Source organism: Sceloporus occidentalis, unplaced genomic scaffold (genome assembly GCF_023333645.1).
Source record: "Sceloporus occidentalis isolate IW3139 unplaced genomic scaffold, rSceOcc1.0.p SCAF_6, whole genome shotgun sequence".
NCBI classification, from domain to species: Eukaryota; Metazoa; Chordata; class Lepidosauria; order Squamata; family Phrynosomatidae; genus Sceloporus; species Sceloporus occidentalis.
This window is the reverse complement of record NW_028316986.1, coordinates 134,817,532-134,837,170: the sequence shown is the minus strand read 5'-3', so window position 1 is coordinate 134,837,170 and position 19,639 is coordinate 134,817,532. Positions and strand designations below refer to the sequence as shown.

General features: G+C 45.1%; 1 protein-coding gene across 2 annotated transcripts in view; it reads right to left on the bottom strand.

Annotated features, from left to right (window-relative positions):
• MYT1L (myelin transcription factor 1 like) overlaps positions 1–19,195 on the bottom strand; it is a 444,499-nt gene extending 425,304 nt beyond the window's left edge. Inside the window, exon 1 of one of the 2 annotated variants that reach the window (XM_089531035.1) lies at positions 19,176–19,195. The gene's annotated coding sequence lies outside the window, so the exon portion shown is untranslated. Of the gene's footprint in view, positions 1–1,340; positions 1,463–19,175 lie in introns of those variants that run through there. The other variant, XM_089531033.1, reaches the window with a different exon arrangement.
• Positions 19,196–19,639: the final 444 nt, after the last annotated feature.

Genomic DNA, 19,639 nt, shown 5'->3' with positions numbered 1-19,639 from the left:
TAAGCACCACACATACATACAAACCTTGCTGCTGCTACAGTCCTCTCTCACACAGTCTTATTGCAAGAGCACACAGGCAAAGCTCCCTCACACAAGGTCTGCCTCATGGAGGGAAGAGGAGCCCTCAGACACTCTCACACACACACTTTACCATTTTCCTCTCATCACACTTCCCACTCACCCACAACACACACAAACCCCTTCTCTTTCCAACTCACAGGCACAAAGCTGGACAGGCAACACAAGATGCTTCACAAACCAGCCTTAGTCATATAAACAGAGAGAGAAAGAGACAGAGGGAGAACCTTGTCTTCTTTTCTCTCAACACACAGAACCACACAATTGTCTCTCTCACACAGAGAGAAGGAATCCGTCTTTTCTCTCAACATGCAGAAACACATAGTTATCTCCCACCCAACATACACAAACACACACAAAGAGAATCCTGCCTTCTTTTCTCTCAACAGACACACACAGTTGCCTCTCACACCACACAAACAGGAACACACAGAGAAAGAGAAAGGGGATCCTGTCTTCTTTTCTCTCAGCATACAGAAACACACAATCGCCTTTTACACCACACATACATACACACAGAGAATGCTGACTTCTTTTCTCTCAGCATAAACACACAATATTCTCTTGCCACACACACACACACAGAATCCTTTTTTCACTCAACATACAAAAACACACAACTGTCTGCCACACAACACACAGACACACACATAGGGAATCCTGTTTTCTTTTTCACTCAACATACAAAAAACACACAACTGTCTCCCACATAACACAAAGAGAATCCTGTTTTCTTTTTCTCTCAACATACAAAAACACACAATTGTCTCCCACACAACAGAGAGAGAGAGAGAGAGAGAGAGAGAGAGAGAGGATCCTATCTTCTTTTCCCTCAACATACAGAACAACACATTGTCTCCCACACCACAGACACACACACACACACACACACAGAGAAAGGAGAGGAGCTGTCTCCTTCCCTCCTGGCAGCCTCCTGGCTGACACACACACACAATGCGCACAGAGGCTCCCTCCTTCTCACCCCAGCCCCCTCTAGCAGACACACTACACACCCCTCCCTCCCTCCCTCACGCACACACACACACACCCCTCCCCAACACACACCACCCTCCTCTCCCTCCCTTTCTTCCTTCTCCTCCTTCTCTCCCTCCCTGTCTCCCCATCCTTGCGTGCATCCCCTCCTTCCTTCCTTCCTTCCCTCCTCCGACTTGCAGCTTTAAGGGGGGGAAGGAGTAGGAGGGGGAAGAGACACACTCTCACACAGACACACACACACTCACACACACGCACACAATACTGACCGCTTTGGCCGCCTCTGGGCTGACCCCTGAATGGAGAGTCCCACCACACCTCTGTCCAGCCTGCTTCAGGCGCTGAAAGGAGACCAGGAAAGACAAGGAAGGAAGGAAGGAAGGAAGGAAGGAAGGAAGGAAGGAGGAAAAAGAAGAAGAAGATGGAGGGAAGGGTGTTGTTGTTGTTGTGGGGGGGACCCACGCAATGGCAAAATCCCCTCCTCAGCTCGCCCTGCAGCCTTGGGGGGGAAGGAAAAGCTGGGGAAGGCTGAGAAAAGCCAGCCTGCCTTTCCCTTTTTTGCCTCCTCCTGGGCTCTCCAGACAGACAGACAGACAAGCAGGCAGGGCCAGGGCAAACTTGGCTGACAAATCCTGCCAAATGTGTGTGTCCTTGTGTTGTGTGTTGGTGTGTGTGTGAATGCTTGCTTGCTCGGGTGCCTATGCTTTGTGCGCCTTGTTGCCCAAGCAGGGAATGAGAGAGAAGAGAGGAAAACACCTCTCCATTTCTTTCTGGTTTCTTGCTTTCTTTCTCTCTTTCTTTCTCTCTCTCTCTCTCACATTCACTCTTTCTCTCTCCCTCCCTCTGGACTAGATTCAAACCAGAACGTGAAGGTGGTGCTTCTCCAGGAGGGAAAACATAGAATCATAGAATCGTAAAGTTGGAAGAGACCCCAAAGGCCATCCAGTCCAACCCCATTCTGCCATACAGGAATGCTCACTCAAAGCATCCTCATTGACAGATGGCCATCCAACCTCTGTTTAAAGACCTCTAAGGAAGGAGACTCCACTACACTCCAAGGGAGTTTGTTCCACTGTCCAACAGCCCTTACTGTCAGGAATTTCCTCCTAATGTTGAGGTGGAATCTCTTTTCCTGGAGCTTGCATCCATTGCTCCGGATCCTAGTCTCTGGAGCAGCAGAAAACAAGCTTGTTCTCTCCTCAATATGACATCTCTTCTAATATTTAAACAGGGCTATCATGTCACCTCTTAAGCTTCTCTTCTCCAGGCTAAATACCCCCATCTCCCTAAGACGTTCCTCATAGGGCATGGTTTCCAGACCTTTCAGGCACCCCTATTTCCTATGCATGGCAGGATAGGGCTGGATGGCCCTTGGGGTCTCTCCCAACTCTTGGTTGCCTCAGAGTGCCCTCTTTCTTACACCAAGCAGTCTGGCCTGGAGCAAGGGGGGAACGGCTGGGGCTCACCTAAAGTGAAACCCAAGAGGTCCTGACCTCCCCCCACCAAAAAAAAGACAGAGAGGCAACCCAGTCCTAGGTTTGCTGACCCAAAAGCCATTCATGTCCTGTGGATTTGGCACTTACTTAGCCTAAGGACTTTATCACATGGAGGAAAATTGGAAATTTAACCAATCCCGTGAAAATCGTGCAATTGCTATTAAATTGCAATTAAGCTTTTCAGACACAGCACGATAAAAGAGTCATTATCCCAGGAATAACCAGGCAGTAACCAGGCAATAAACAGCAAGAAAGCATTTTTGGGATTTCCTCACAAACCGTTTGTTGCTATTTATTGCCTGGCTATTCACGGGTTAATAGCGCTTTAATCACTTTTCAACTTGACACCGTGTGAAAAGCTTTATTGCAATTTTGCACAACATTCCCAGGATAATGGCCATTGAATCGCAACATTGTGTGAAAATCTTAATTGCGAGTGCACAATTTTCACAAGATCATCCCCGTACTTCTAGTTGTCCCCATGTGATAAAATCCTAAGTGAGTGTAGACTTTCTGGAAAGTATTGGGCATCTCTAGAAACAAACAAATATATAAAGATAAACAGATAGATAAATGTATTCGTATATTTAGTTTGAACTGCCCATATATATATATATAAATAAATATGAGTAAATGTGCCCATAAGAGGTGAGAGGAGGGGGAGAGAAGTGGGCTTAATGTAAATCCTGTGTAAACAGAGTGGCCAGATGCCCTAACCCTATAAGGAGGACAAGGCACCACAAAATGGAAGTCCTTCAAGAAAAATGGAGGACATGACCATATCAAAGCTAAAAACTGTAAAGATAAAGCTGTGCTTCTTAGTCATGGTCCCATTGGAGGATTTTGGGGGATTCCTCCCAGACAGAAGGCTGAAATATAGGGCAGGTTCTGGAAAAGGAGGATGCCTGGTTTCCCTGGGTGGAAAGTGTCACATAAAAGACACATTTCCTCCTGTAGTATTTGGACACAATCCCACCGGGTTTAAAGGTGGAAGAGAAATTCCCTGCGTTTGCTAACATTACCAATTTGGGAGTTCAGGCTTTTAAGCAGGAGCCACACCTTCTCTGACTTTGTATTTAATGCCAGAGGGGGAGAAGCCCCCCAGACACTGAGGGGAAGTCACTCTGCACTTGCACAGAGGCCATTTAGATCTGTCCCTCTTTCCAGGATTCCAGCAACCTAGTCTTCCTATAGCACATAAAACCCATACTTTGGGGGGGGGGGGGATCTGTTTGAATCAAATTGTTTAATGGGACTTGTTTCTGTGGTACTGGGTTTTTAAAAAAAACATAAATTGAGAATTATGTCTATATATAAATAATGCTGTGCTCACCCCAGAACCATTCTAGGTAAGAGCTCTGTGGCTTATGAAACAGATATAGGAATGTTCCCCACTGCCTTCAGAATGGTTTGCATCTGCATTCATGGAAGGCACAAAAGCACAAGTGTACCTGAACCGTAACCCACTGGCAACCTTGGGTGACTCATATTCTCTCAGCCTTAGGGGAAGGCAAGAACAAACCTCCTCTGAACAAATCTTGCCAAGAAAACCACATGATAGGGTTGACTTGGAGTTGCCATAAGTCAGAAATGACTTGAAGGCACGAAATAACAAAATTGTTATCCATAGCAGATGGAGAGCCCTCTGCACCAGTTGGTAGGCCCAAGATGTATTAGCACTATATACAAGGGCTCAGATAGTAACCCAGTTTATCCCTCCCCCTTGTAAATATATACATATATGACAAAAGGGTGGGGAAACCTGTCCTTTAACCACTGTGTATACCAGAGTGTGATAGGATAGTGATACTGAAAGTGTGTGTGTGTGTGTGTGTGTGTTGTGCCTTCAAGTCATTTCCAGCTTATGGCAACCCTAAGGTGAAACTATCATGGTGTTTCCTTGGCAAGATTTATTCAGAGCGGGTTTGCCGTTGCCTTAGTCCAGTTGTTCCCAACCTGTGGGTTGGGACCCTTTCATGGGGGTCGCCTAAGACCATTGGAAAACACCTATTTAATTACAGTGATGAAGAAGCAACGAATGTAATTTCATGGGTTTGGGTCACCACAACATGAGGAACTGTATTAAAGGGTCGCGGCATTAGGAAGGTTGGGAACCACTGCCTTAGTCTGAGACCGAGAGAGTGTGAGTTGCCCAAAGTCATCCAGTGAGTTTCATGGCTGGGCAGGAATAGATCCCTGATCTTCAGAGTCGTTGCGCAATGTTCAACTCACTATGCAAAGCTGGCTCTTGATAATGACCATACTTTAGTTTATATTTTCAGTATATTTGTGTGTAGATGCTTGTAAGTCACTTGTCAACTTATAGCAACCCCTATCAATTTTGTAGATTCTTCTTAGGCAAGTTCCTTCCTCTGAAATGTAGCCTAAATCCACTGATATTCCTTGGTGGTCTCCCATCCAAGTACTAGCCAAGAATGACCCTGCTTAGCTTCCAGGGTCAGATGAGATTTGGTCCCTTTTGTTTTGGACTTCAACTCCCAGAAGTCTGACCCAGTTTGGCCAACAGTCAGGAATTCTGGAAGCTGAAGTCTCAAAGTTTGAGAACCAAGGGTATTTACATCTGTGTAAAGCGTGGTTGAAAAAGCAACCCAGCCTGCCCTTGAAGAAATCTCTCCTCAGTTTAGGTGACATGGGAAGGGTGAGCTTGGTGGACCAGGGAAGGCTTAGGGTTTTAAGAGTCCTGATGCCTCAGTTTCTATGGAAGTCATGCTGGGGCTCCCCAGATCTTTGGCATGGTGGAACAATGGCAAAAGCAATGTGCTGCCTCCTCATAAACAACCTATGTGCTATGTGCTATGCAAAGCCACTTCTTTCCAAATGATATTCCTTTTCGTCTCAGTTCCAGATGTTGGTGGAGGAAAAAATGGAGCTGAGAAGAGACAATTTGGGTGATTATTGCACCCTTCTGTGTGACATGTTCATTTAAACCCAAACTTTGGTCCTCCAGATGTTCGGGACTTCAGCTTCCAGAATTCCTGACTGTTGGTCAAGCCAGGGAGGGCTTCTAGAAGTCAAAAACACCTGGAAGGCCAGAGTTTGGGAATCAGTGGGTTAAATCAAAGTGACTGCCAGTGTGTGTGTGTGAGCAAGGGAAACACAGGGAGTGAAAATCCTTGCAGTTGTGTTGTGCAAATGCAGCTGGTGCGTGCAAGGCACAAATAACTGCAAAGATTTAGAGTGATGCCTGCCAGATGATTCATATGTATAGAGGAAACACCAGTAATATATGCAATGGTGGGTGGGGGCTAGTCCAGGGTGACAGGTGTCCTCCTTTTCCAGGGCATGTCCTCTTTTTCATCCTTCTCCTTGGGAGGGATTCCCAAATTTCTTCCACTTGGAGCAGAACTAAAAAGCCTGAATGTATATTTCTTGGAGTGTTTTGAGCTTTTATTTGGTCATGTCCCTACAATTTCCCCCTACATTTGTGCTGGGCTTTGTCCTCCTTTTAGGTTATGACATCTGATCACCCTGGGCTAGTCAGGTCTGAAGAAAGGCAACACTGTTGAAGGAAAAGCTTATTATGCCAATGATCTCTGCTCTTGATGCAGAAAGAGGAGGGCAAGAGCATACATTCCTAAAGTATCAGCATTGCAATGTTTAACCAGGTAAGGGGTGGGGGGTGGGGGGAAACAAGCAGGGAAAACTTTGAAGAACAGAAAATTACATGGTTTTCCCTCACCCCAATCAGATGCATAGTTCCTATGAATATAAAGCCTGATCCCCTCCCATCTCCCTGTCCTTAACCTGCTCTTTGAAGTAGAATCATTAAAATGATGCAAGTGAGTTTATTTTCTAATAAACTAAACTGACTAATAGGAAGTCTGGGCTCCAAGAAATTGCTATCAGCGGCGGACAGCTCCTGGTGCTGAAAGGAGAAGCCGCTTGCACAATACGGCTCCCTCCAACAACCTTTGGAAGGGGGGGAAATCCCAGCAAAAGTGAATGAGATGGCAAGGACTGGGGCTGAATCACACTGTCTGCAGAACAATGGCTGCCAACTCCAAATCCCAGCATAATCACATTAATGAGATTAATCAGTGAATTAGCAGCAGTCAAATGTCAGGGTGGCAAGGAGGAATCCAACCAAGCTTGGTAATTAACTTTGGTGGGGGCAGGGAGAGAGAATCAAATGTATTATCTTTGATGGCCTGGGGGGAGTGGGTTTTGCTTTTTTGGGTTTTTAAAGAAAAAGAACTTTTATTTCCTCTTTTCTCTTTACAAATCACCGGAACTTATAGACCATTGGAAAGGGACTGATGGAGTTAAGCTCTGATTCATGTTATTCTAAGGACTAATATAAGATACTATACTATAAAAGTATCCATTCAGCCACATTTGCAGTTTTGATTATTTGAGGGTTTGATTAATATGTTCTCTCTAAGAATCCCTAGGTCCTCTAGGGAAATTCTGCTGGAAATTGACCATATAGTTGTGCTGGAAGATCTAAAGATAACTTGAGATAACACTTATCTAGGCATTTGTAGGTCCTCCGGCATGATTCGATGGTCAGCTTTTGGCTGATGTTGACCATAGAGTTGTGCTTTCCATTGTCTATAAGCTCCTTTGGTTTGTAAAGGGAAAAGAGGAAATAAAAGTTATTTTTCTTTAAATAAAATCCAAAAAACACAAACCCACACACAGACCTAGAGTTTCCTAAAGAGGTGGTCTCTCAGGTAAAACAGTATTCTCTTTTTATTTGTGTTTTTTTTTCTCACTTTCACGGGGGTCCTGTGCCCCAACCCGAGTGAATGTGGAGGGCCTAGTGTAGTATATAAGTATAGTATATAAGATACCAAAGCTGATGTCTGTGGATGGAACCCTTACTTTGTGATACCTCCTCACTGTTGAGATCCATTGTGAGTAAAGGTGCAATCCTCCCATAGCTGGCATGAGAGTAAACCCATACATCCTTATGGATTCACCCTTGACTAGACATGTATGGGGTTGCATAATTAGTATATGGATATGAATGAGGTTGTGTCATTCATCCTTCACCAGGAACTTCATCCATGTAAGAAATGCATTTGATATGAAAGGGGGCAAGATATATATATATTTCAACTTCAAAGAAAATATTACATTTAAACCTGACTTTTTTGCATGGCAAAGGGAGTGATATTAAGAAGCACAAATTAAAATAGTAGATGGGATGTCAGGTCTATTGAAAGCTCTGATGGTAGATGGATAGGTAGATAACTAGATAGATTATCTCAGTAATTAAATGATAGTTTCTTAACAGAATCAGTTCAGAGATATTCCCCATTGAAATGGACCTCGCAATTGATAAAACTCCTTTTCTTTGGAAATTCTGTCTATCAGGAATAGCTCAGTTCTTTGAACGACTTAGATTTATTTTGGAATGTAGTTGAGCAAAAGGGATAAATGCTTAGCAGAATGTATACTTCTAGTTATTTAGCAAAATAAAGTATTATTATGTGTTCCTCTTTGAAGGAATACTGTTCTTCAAATAACATTTCTTTTCTTTTACTGTACTTTTCAAACTTCTGTAATTACATTAAGTTGGAACCAGACAGTCATACTATTCTGTGCTATTAAAATATTTGTTAAAATAGTTATTACATACACTGATATGGCATAGCTGACATTTTTGGCACAATAACCCCAACCCTCAATCATCTCTAAATTAAATTAAAGGGGTTGAAGAAATACATTAAATTAACAATTCATATAGCACACATGCACACACAAATAATATGTACGCATTCATTTATTTGAACTTGTTTATTTATTTGAATTCATTTGAACTCGTATATGCACTCATTCATTTGAACTTGTTGCACAAAACACACACATTCATATTACCAGTCTTTTGGTCCTGCTGTCATGGTGCTTTCGAAACACAATCTAGGGGTATAAAACACACAAGTTGAGTCCTTTTACTCTGGAGTAGTCTGACTGAAATCAGCCAACCTGGGCCAGAAAAGGTTATGGAATATGAACCTAGTGTTGCAGTTCAAATGCATTTACATCTCATTCAAATGATCTGCAATGTTCAAGCAATCTATGGGATATCTGTGAAGTTTCTTCCTCACGTAGCAAGCTTTGGACAGCATGCGGTCACTTTCTATACAAATAACACACAAGGCAATGCTTTTCTACATCCACAAAAAAGTGCACCATGATGTGCATCTGAGGAAGTAGGCTCAGGTCTACCAAAGCCAAGGTGGCCAGATGTCCAGACTGCAAAGGAGGACAAAACAATGCAAAACAGAGAACATTCAAGAAACATGTAGAGCATTAGCAAACAAAAGCTAAAAACACTCATAGAAATGTAAATCCATGCTTCTTGTAGTGGTAGAATTCAAAAATATTGCAGCGTTAGTTTGTGGAATCAGTATGTAGAGAGATCTTTTGGCACCTTTGAGACTAACTGAAAGAAAGAAGTTGGCAGCATGAGCTTTCGTAGGCTTCAGTCTACTTCCTCAGCGTAATGCATCTGAGGATGTAGACTGAAGTCCACAAAAGCTCATGCTGCCCATTTCTTTCTTTCAGTTAGTCTCAAAGGTGCTGCAAGATCTCTCTTCATGCTTCTTAGTCCTGCTCTAAATGGAAGGCATTTTGAAATTCCTCCTACACAGACAGTTGACATGTAAGGCATGCCCTGGAAGAGGAGGACTTTTGGTCAGGGTGAACACTATAGAATGCCCTGCATTCCAGGCCAGCAGCTTCTTTATTTCACTTTGCCTCTTTTTAGGCTGCTCCAGAATCCCATGCAGTTTCATCAAGCAGCCACATCTGTGCGAATTTGGAGGAGAGGGCTAGGAGTGGGGAGTGGATGGAGCAAACAATGGGGGAGCCAGAATGGTATGAAGCCCACAGAAGGCACACAACACCCAGCCTAGAGAAGCAATCCCCAGCTACACACATACACAACCTCCATTCACCGCCTAAACTAAGCACAAGAAATCCCAACAGAGGTGGAAAGGAGGGAGGGAGGGAGAGAGAATTACATAAGCATCAGCTGGCTGCCACTTTAAAGGGATGAGTAGCAATAGAAACATGCCAGGAAGACCTTTAAGAAGGTTGCTCAGACCCCTCCCAAGGCTTCACTGAAAACTAGGTGTGTGTCCAATGACAGATGGATAGATAGATAGATAGATAGATAGTTGCTGTTATTGTGTACCTTCAAGCCTTTTCCAACTCATGGGGTTTTTTCTTGGTGAGCCTTGTTCAGAGGAGGGTCACCATGGCCTTCCCCTGGGGCTGAGAGAGTGTGACTTGCCTAAGGTCACCCACAGGCAAACCAATATTTGGAGATATAGTGGGGAGGGTTGCAGGAAGACTGCAGGGAAACCCAGCTGGCTGGCTGGCTTTGTCTCTGATTCACTCCTATTCTTTAGTGTGCAAGCTTTATGTGTGTGTGTGTCTCCCTGGCACTGATGACAAATCCAGGACGAAAGGCTAGCAGGCCTAAGGGATCCCTTCTCCTTCTCCTGATATGCTTCCCCTCCTCCTCCTCCTCCTCCTCCTCCCTCTTTCCCCACTCCTCCTCTTTCACATCCCCCCCACCAGCTCCAAATCCCCAGCATATGACCTTCTGTTAAATAGATAAAAAAAATAAAAATTGCTTATCAGTCATGCAAATGAGGCTGAATTCATTTTCCACAACAGATGGCCTCATAGATAATGATGATGGAAGAGAGAAAATTGAATGTCTCTCACCAAGGTGGCCATGGCAACCGAGGAGGGAATAATATCAATAATAAGCCTGGCTGCATAATAAGGTTGTCAATCCCACAAATCAAAGTCTCCCCCGGCCCTGGATCAGGAGGAAGAAGAAGAGCACCTCTCTCGCTCGCTCGCTCGCTCTCCCCAGTGAGCAGGAAGAAAGGGAAGGGAAGGGAAGGAAGGAAGAAAGAAAGAAAGAAAGAAAGAAAGAAAGAAAGAAAATTTTGGTGGGGGGGGGAGGAAGAAAGGTGGGTGGACAATCCTGAGGCGTTCCCAGACAAGGAAAACGGAAGCACAAGCCTCTCTCCTCCTCCTCTTCTTCTTCTTCTTCTTCTTCTTCTTCTTCTTCTTCTTCTTCTTCTTCCATGAATTGTGTTTTATTATTGAACTAATGGTGGTGGCAGGGAATCCTTCCCTCCAGAAAATCTCCCCCTCCTTCCTCCTTTCAACAATAACAATATCTCCAACACCTCCAAGAAAGGAACACACACACATATATATATAAACCCAGCGCCTTTGGTCTGTTGTTATTGTTTAAAGGAGGAAGGAGGGGGAGATGTCTGGAGGGAAGGATTCCCTGCCAATAGTTCAATAATATATATATATATATACATATATATATATATATATATATATATATAAAATTATTGGTGGTGGCAGGGAATCCTTCTCTCTCTCATACACACACACACACACATTATTGATTATTAGTGGTGGCAGGGAATCCTCTCTCTCTCTCTCTCTCTCTCTCTCTCTCTCTCTATATATATATATATATATATATATATATATATATACACACACACACACACACACATATTATTGATTATTGGTGGTGGCAGGGAATCCTTGTCCCTCCCCCTCCTCTCTCTCTATATATATAATTGAATTATTGGTAGTGGCAGGGTATGCCCCCCTCCTCTATCTGTCTGTCTGTCTGTCTGTCTATCTATCTGTCTAATCTCTCCATCTCTCCCTCCCTTGTTCCCCTGTTCCTTGGAGGTGTTGGCCGGAGAGCCAGCCTCCGTCTCTGGAGCGGCGGAGTGGCGCATTGAAGCCGCAGGGCTCCCCTTGGCTCCTGGGGGCAAAAGGGACCAGCAGCAGCCCTGCCTCCCTGCCTGCCTCCCTCCGCTGACCGACTCCAAGGGGGATGGATGGCAAGGAGGCACGGGTCTGGGAGGAGAAAGAGAAGGAGCCCGGCTGCTGGGAGGCTGGCAAGAGGAGCAGGCAAGAGGGATGGATGCCCAGTAAGAAGGGCTCCCGGCTTTTGCATCTCCTTCCTTCCTTCCTTCCTTCCTTCCTTCCTTCCTTCCTTTTTTGGAGAAAGGAGAAATAGGACTTCCTCCCCCCTCTCCCTCCCTCATCACAGAATGCCTCTGATTCCCCTCCTGCCTTCCTTTTTGGGGGAGAGGAAGAGAAAAGGACTTCATCCCCATCCGCAGACATACAATGCCTCTGGTTTCCTCTCCTGCTTTCCCTTTTTTTGTCCCTGCCTCTCCCTCCCCCCAAACGATGCCTCTGATTCCCCTTCCTGCCTGCCTGCCTGCCTATTTTAAGAAGAAAAATTGACTTCACCCCCACCAACCCCCCCTCCCCAAATCCACAGACATATAATGCTTCTGGTTTCCCTTCCGGCCTCCGTTCCCATTTGGGGGAGGAGGAGAAGAAGAAAAAGGGACTTCATTTGCAACCTCTCTCTTTCCATTCACATAATGGCTCTGATTTCCCTTCCTGTCTTCCCTTTTTTTAGGGGGGGAGGTCTTCATCCCCCTCCCTCCCCTTTTCCCATACTGCCTCTGATTTCTCTTCTTGCCCTCCTTTTCTTCCCTTCCTTCTTTCCTTCCTTTCTGAGGGACAAGGGGAGAGAAAAGGACTTCCTCCCCACCTCTCCTTCCCTTTCTCTCTCCTGCCCCCCCTTCAGACACAATGCCTCTGTTTTCCCCTTCCTACTTTCCTTACTTTGGGGGCAGGAAGAAGGAAAAAAGACTTGTTCCCCACCTACCTCTCCCTCCTCCATCAAATAATGCCTCTGGTTTCCCTTCCTGTCTGCCTTTTTTTTTTGGGGGGGGGGGGGCTTGTTAGAGGAAAATAAAGGACTTCTTCCCCATCTCTCCCTCCTCCATCACAGAGTGCCTCTGATTTCCCTTCCTGCCTGCCTTCCTATTTGGGAGAGAGGAAGAGAAAAGGACTTCACTCCCCCCCCCCCACCAACCTCCCCCCGAGATATATAATGCCTCTGATTTCCCTTCTTGCCTTTCTTCCTTTTTTTTTTAAAGAGGGGGAAAAAGAGAAAATAAGGACTTCATCCCCATCTCCCCTTCCCTCCAGATAATGATTCCCCCTCCTGCCTTCCTTTTTTGGGGGGGAATTGAAAGGGAAAAAAGGGACTTCTTCCCCCACCTACCTCTCCCTCCTCCAACACATAATGCCTCTGATTTCCCTTCCTTCTTGCCTGCCTTTTGGGGGAGAAGGAAGAAAAAGGCCTCCCTCCCCATCTCTCCCTTTCTCCTCCCCAGACACAGAATGCCTCTGATTTCCTTTCCTTCCCTTCCCTTTCTTTCTTCCTCTCCTCCCTTAAATTGTGTATTGTTCGCCGCCACAATCTGCCAGGCATTTTTTGGGGTGGGGTGGGGGGGTGGTGGAGACCATCTTTTCTTCCAGGTTGTTGGGGTTTTTTTTTTTTGCTTCCTATTATTATTATTATTATTATTATTAACAACTGAACCACGCGCCGGAATCAGAAGGCGACGCTTATTTTCAGAGGCAGCCACCTCCCAGGAAGGACAGTCTCCCATTTGGGAAGAGAGATCCAATAAATAGATAAATATCACACACATATACAGACAAACAACACACACGCACACTTTCGGGGAAAGGAGGAGAGAGAGAGAGAGAGAGAGAGAGAGAGAGAGAGAGAGAAGTCAATGGGATTTCTGTGTTGAAGGTTCCCGATGATTTAAAAAAGCGCCTTCCTCGGTGCCTCCTGCCTTTTCATAACCATCGAGGACGTCCTAAAAAAACCAGTTACTACATTGGATGAGATGAACTCATTGGGTGGATAAACCCATATATATATGGGAAGAGCTTCTCTCCCTGGATGCATGCAAATATATATATATCTACACATATATATCTCAAAGCCTCTGCCCTTCAGCAACATTGTATTATTATTATTATTATTATTATTATTATTATTATTATTATTAATTGGTGCTCTTTGATCCCTGCGACTTCTTTCTGCCTGCATCCAGGGAGGGATGCTCTTCTGCCTGATTCATTTCTCCAGCTGTGCAAGAAGAACCCAAATGCTGTCAGTCTGAAAAAGCAGCAGCTGGGTGCTCCTTCTGCGCCTGCGCACTTTCCCCAATTCCTCCCTCCCAACACACACACAGAGACCCGAGCGTGTGTATGTATGGCTATGCGCAGGCAGAGGCATGACTGCACTCCTCTGGCTCTATGCGGGGAAAGATGCCTCCCTGCTAGAAACACTCCCTTTAGAAACGTAAAGGCGGCATCTGCTGCTTCTTACTTAGCCCTTGAGGGCATTTGGGCATTGGAAGACTGGCATGGGGGACAGGTCCTGGGAAAGGAGGACAAGCTTGGTCACCCTGGAGAAACAGAACCAACCCCTCTGCCCTGGTTGCTTGGTCTTGTTTTTTGTTTAAACACTCATAAAAATACTGTATATATCCATGCTTCTTAAGTCATGCTCCAAATGGAGGACTTTTTGGAATTAAAAAAAAATAACACTCATAGAAATATAAATTCATGCTCCTTAGTCAAATAGAGGGCCTTTCGGAATTCTTCCCGGACCAAAGGTTGGAATGGATTACTGGTCCGGGAAAAGGAGGACTCCTGGCGCACCCCTTTCTCCCTCCCTCCCTCTCTCTCCTCTTTGCCCAGCATCTCTTTAGCACGGATGCATTTCTTTAGATTCGTGCCCGACCCTGATCGGATCCCTCCTCTAGTTTCTCCTCCATTCCTCTGTCTTCCCCCTTCTCCTCCACTTGCTCTGTCCCCTCTCAGGGTGACCAGAAGGGTCCTCCTAACCGCCAAGGAGGACAAGGCTCCACACAATGGAGGACATTCCAGCAAAGATGGAAGACCCACTCAAGAAAACCCTGATAGAAACAGCAGGCATGCTTCGTTCATCATGCACCAAATGGAGGGCGTTTTAGGAACCCTCCCTGGACAGAGGAGGCTCGAAAGACAGGAGGACAGGTCCGGGAAAAGGAGGACAAGCATGGCCACTCCCCCCCCCCCAGCTCCAGCTGCGGAAATCCTTCCCAGCACTGCTTTAATGGAGGATGCCCGGTCTGCAAAGCGCAGAAGAAAAAGACACACACAACAGACACACACTCACACTCTCTGACACACTCATCAGAAAGAGTGACGTCTGGGCATCTTTCTCAGCCGATTGGGCCCTGCATCGGATGTTCCACGGAGGAAAGAATAGGCATCCTTAAGAGAGTCTCCATCCCCACACACTCACACCCACAGACACAACAGCCTTGTTGTGGGGCTCGTCTTCCCCTGTCTCCAGGAGACCCAGGGCTGCCTTGCCTTGCCTCCCCTGCCTGGTTGACAGTCAGTGGAGGGATGGCTTTTTCCACGCAACCCACCCACGCAGCCTCCCCTCCTTTCTGCCTCCAAGATGCAGTCGTCGTGATACAGAGCAGAGCTCCGCAGTGAACTGGGCAAGAAGGGCTGGGGAGAGGAGGGGGCACACACCTAGTTCAAGGGGGGGGGGGGGGAACCAGTCTGCAAAGGGATCTTGCAGCACCTTTGAGAAGAGAGCATAAGCTTTCGGTAGGCTTGATCAGCTTCCAGAGATGCTTTTGGGCAGCAAGGGCTCCTAATATTCAAAAGCAAAGCCATGTTATTAGTCTGGAAAAGCAGTCTCCAAAGGGATCTTGCAACACCTTTGAGACTCACTGGAAGAGAGAGAAGCTGAGAGCATGAGCTTTCGGTAGGCTTGATCAGCTTCCAGAGATGCTTTTTGGCAGCAAGGGCTCTAATATTCAAAAGCAAAGCCATGTTATTAGTCTGGAAAAGCAGTCTCCAAATGATCTTATAGTGCTCTGTTTGAGACTCAAAGTTGGGAGCATGAGGTTTTGACTTGTGCCTACTTCTTCAGATGCATCAGATGCTTTTTGGGGAGCAAGGGCTCCTAATAGTCAAAGACTCAGCGGTGTTATTAGTCTGGGAAAATAAGCCTGCAAAGGGATCTGGTTTTACCTTTGAGACTCACTGAAAGAGAGAGAAGCTGGGAGCATGAGCTTTTGGTAGGTCTGATCTGTTTCCACAGATGCTTTTTGGAAGCAAGGGCTCCTAATATTCAAAAGCATATTGGTCTGGAAAATCAGTCTGCAAAGGGATCTGGTAACATGTTTGTGAGTGTGCAAAAGAAGTCGTAGCATAAGCTTTCATAGGTTTGGTCTCCTTCCTCAGATGCATCTACATTAGATGCTTTTTTTGAAGTAATGAATATTCAAAGGCCTAACCATGTTAATAGTGTGGAAAATCAGTCTCCAAAGGGATCTTGCAGCATGTTTGAGACTCACTGAAGGAGAGAAAAGTTGGGAGCATAAGCTTTCGGTAGGCTTGATTTGCTTCCACAGATGCTTTTTGGCAGCAAGGGCTCCTAATATTCAAAAGCAGAGCCATGTTATTAGTCTGGAAAAGCAGTCTGCCAAGGGATCTTGCAGCACTTTTGAGACTCACTGAAGGAGAGAGAAGCTGGGAACATGAGCTTTTGACTTGGGCCTACTTCCTCAGATGCTTTTTGGGAGCAAGGGCTCCTCATAGTCAAAGTCACAGCTGGGTTATTAGCTTGGAAAATCAGCATGCAAAGGGATTTCTTAGCACCTTTGAGACTCACTGGAAGAAAGAAGTTGGTAGCATATGCTTTGGTAGGCTTGGTCTACTATCTACATCCACCTAGACCAGATGCTTTTTTGGAAGCAAGGGCTCCTAATATTCAAAGGCATAGCCATGTTAGTCTGGAAAATCAGGTAGCACGTTTGTGACTCAGTGCACAAAAGAAGTCGTAGCATAAGCTTTGGTAGGCTTGGTCTCCTTCCTCAGATGCATCTACATCAGATGCTTTTTTTTGGAGCAATGAATATTCAAAGGCCTAGCCCTGTTAATAGTGTGGAAAATCAGTCTCCAAAGGGATCTGGTAGCACCTTTGAGACTCACTGGAAGAGAGTTGTAGCACTAGCTTTGGTAGATTTGGTCTGCTTCCAACATCCATCTGCACCTGATGTTTTCTGGGAGCAAGGGCTCCTAATATTCAAAGGCGTAACCATGTTAGTCAGGAAAATCAGCATGCAAAGAGATCTGGTAGCACCTTTGAGACCCATTGTTGTGTGCCTTCAGGTTGTTTCCAACTTCTGGCGACCCTAACTTATCACGGGGGGTTCTTGGCAAGTTTCTTCAGAGGGGATTTGCCATTGCCATCCTCTTGAGGCTGAGAGAGTGTGACTTTTGAGACTCACTGAAAGAGAAAAGTTAGAAGCAGGAGCTTGCCTAGACTTATTTTAAATCATCCCTCTGAGAAAGCAGGTTCAAGGAAAGCTCATGCTACCAGCTTTGCTTTCTGTTCATCTCAAAGGTGCTACAAGATCCTTTGCATATTGTTTATTTAGGCATTTCTTTAGACACATTTTGGAGTTCCTCCTGGACAGAAGGCATAGTGTTTATTTACTGGGTGACCAGATGTCCTCCTTTTCCAGGATGTGTCCTACCTTCTTTCAAGCCTTCTGTCCAGGAGGAACTCCAAAATGCCTTGTTTGGAGCAGGAATAAGAAACATGGGTTTATATTTATAGGAGTGTTTTTAAAAACAGACTGGATTATTGGTTCTGTTTTGCCAGATCCTCCTTTTTCAGGGCTTGTCCTCCATTTCAACCTTCTCTCCAGGAGGAATTCCAAACTGTCAGCATGAATTTATATTTATATTAAGTGTTTTGAGCTTTGATTTGGTCATGTTCCCCATTTTGTCTTCAATGCCCTATATTTTGCATGTCTCGTCCTCTTTTGTGGTGAGGACCTCTGGAGGTCACCCTGTTTATTTAGGCATTTCTTCCTCCAGCTCCTGAGCTGTCTCTTTTCGGGGGCATGGGCACCATTGAAATAATGCAGGTTGAATCCACTTATAAGTGTTGTAGCCCCATTTGTAGTTTTGGAAGGGCTTTAAGCCAAAGAGCACTGGTGGTGCCTCAGCAAACTACAAATCTCAGGAGCAAAATGGAAGACCTGCAAGAAAAATGGAGGACATGAGCAAATCAACAACATAAAGCACAGTAGCACTCATAGAAATAGTAAACCCATGCTTCTCAGTGATGCTCCAAATGGAGGCCCTTTTGGAATTCCTCCTGGACAGAAAGGTTGAAAAGGACAGAAGGACAGACAGAGAGAGAGATTCTTGCTACTTGGTGGCGGCATCATCATCATCATCATCATCATCATCATCATCCACTTCGTGCAAGTCCTTGCAGGAAAAACTCATAATGATCTCTTTCTCTCTCTCTCTCTCTCTCTCCATCCGTCTATCTATCTATCTATCTAGGTCAGATGGATAGATAGACAGATAGATAAGGATGTATGTATGTATGTACGTATGTATGTATGTCTGCTAGACAGGTCATTAGATAGACAGATAGGATCCTATCCTATCTATCTATCTATCTATCTATCTATCTATCTATCTAGACAGGTCAGATAGATAGGTAGGTAGATGATATATCCTATATATAGATGATCTGACTATCTGTTTAGACAGGTCAATAGATGACATACATACATACATACATACAGACAGACAGACAGATAGAATATACCTGTCTGTCTGTCTATGTCTAGACAGGTCAGATAGATAGATAGATAGATAGATAGATAGATAGATAGATAGACAGACAGACAGACAAGGATATATCTTGTGTGTGTGTGTGTGTGTGTGTGTGTGTGTGTGTGTGATCTGTCTGTCTATCTATCCTATCTATCTGTTTATCTATCTAGACAGGTCAGATATATATGATATAAGGATATATCATATATATATATATAGATGATCTGTCTGTCTATCTGTCTAGACAGGTCATTAGATGACAGATCGATTGATTGATTGATAGATAGATATAATTTATCTATCTAATTATCTAGACAGGTCAGATAGATAAATAGATAAGGTATCTAATATATATGATCTGTCTGTGTATCTGTCAAGGCAGGTGATTAAATAATAGATAGCTCTCTCCTATCCTCTCTCTCTCTCTCTCTCTCTCTCTCTCTCTCTCTCTCTGGCTGAGGATAAAGGGACCAGGGACCTGGCTTTGGAGGGAGGGTCTTTCAAGACTGGCAGCCAGGTCAGGATGACTTTTGCCTGTTGTTTGTACAAAACAGTGGAAACACCGAGTGGATGAGGATGAGGACGATGAGGCTGATGCCAGGAAGGCAATTGCAACATAACATTCCCTGAAATATCCCATGGTTTAAAGAATAAAAATATTATATCAAAGCAGGAATAAAAAGGATGGGGAGAATCAGACCCTGGGACGCGAAGGCAAGAATGGCTTTCAACGTGGGGGGTGGGTGAGTCCTTGCTGTCGGATCATGAAACGGGGGCTCATCTCTTCATCTTAGCCCCCTCTTTCCCCAGTCCACATCTAGACCCTAACTCAGTTTCCTTCCCATTCTCCCCCTCCTTTCTGTTGCCATGATTTATGACAGGGGCTTCTTTGCCAGCTGCTGCCCTTGGCACTCCTGTGTCTGGAGAAATACTGCCTGGATTGCCTCCCTGGCCTCTACCTACTTAGCTTTCTGACCTCTTTTCCTTCCCTCCCTCCCTCCCTCTTTATTTCTTTCTTTCTTTCTCGCTCTCTCCCTCCATACTCACACAGCAGAAGGAGGATCCCTTTTCCTTTTTGGCTCAGCAGCCATTTTGAGCAGCTGCTGCTCCCTGCGAAAGGATGGCAGTCATGGCTTTTTTCTTGCGCAGAGAAAGTACTGGAGTCCATTCATCCCTCTGGATCCCTCCATTTATTTAATCTGTTACCTTCAAGTAGCGGTTTTCTTCTGGACAGATGAGAGGATGCGCCTTTTACAGGTTGTGCCTCCATCCTTCATTCTCTTGGGCTGCATCCGCACTGCAGAAATAATCCGGTTTGAGACCGCTGTAACTGCCCTGGCTCAGAGCTAGGGAACCCTGGGTATCGTACATAGTTTATGGTGGCACCAGAGCTCCCTGACAGAGGATGCTAAACGTCTCAGAAAACTACAAATCCCAGAGTGCCCTAGCATTGAGCCAAGGCAGTTAAAGCAGTCTCAAACTGGATTATTTCTGCAGTGTGTTTTGGACCC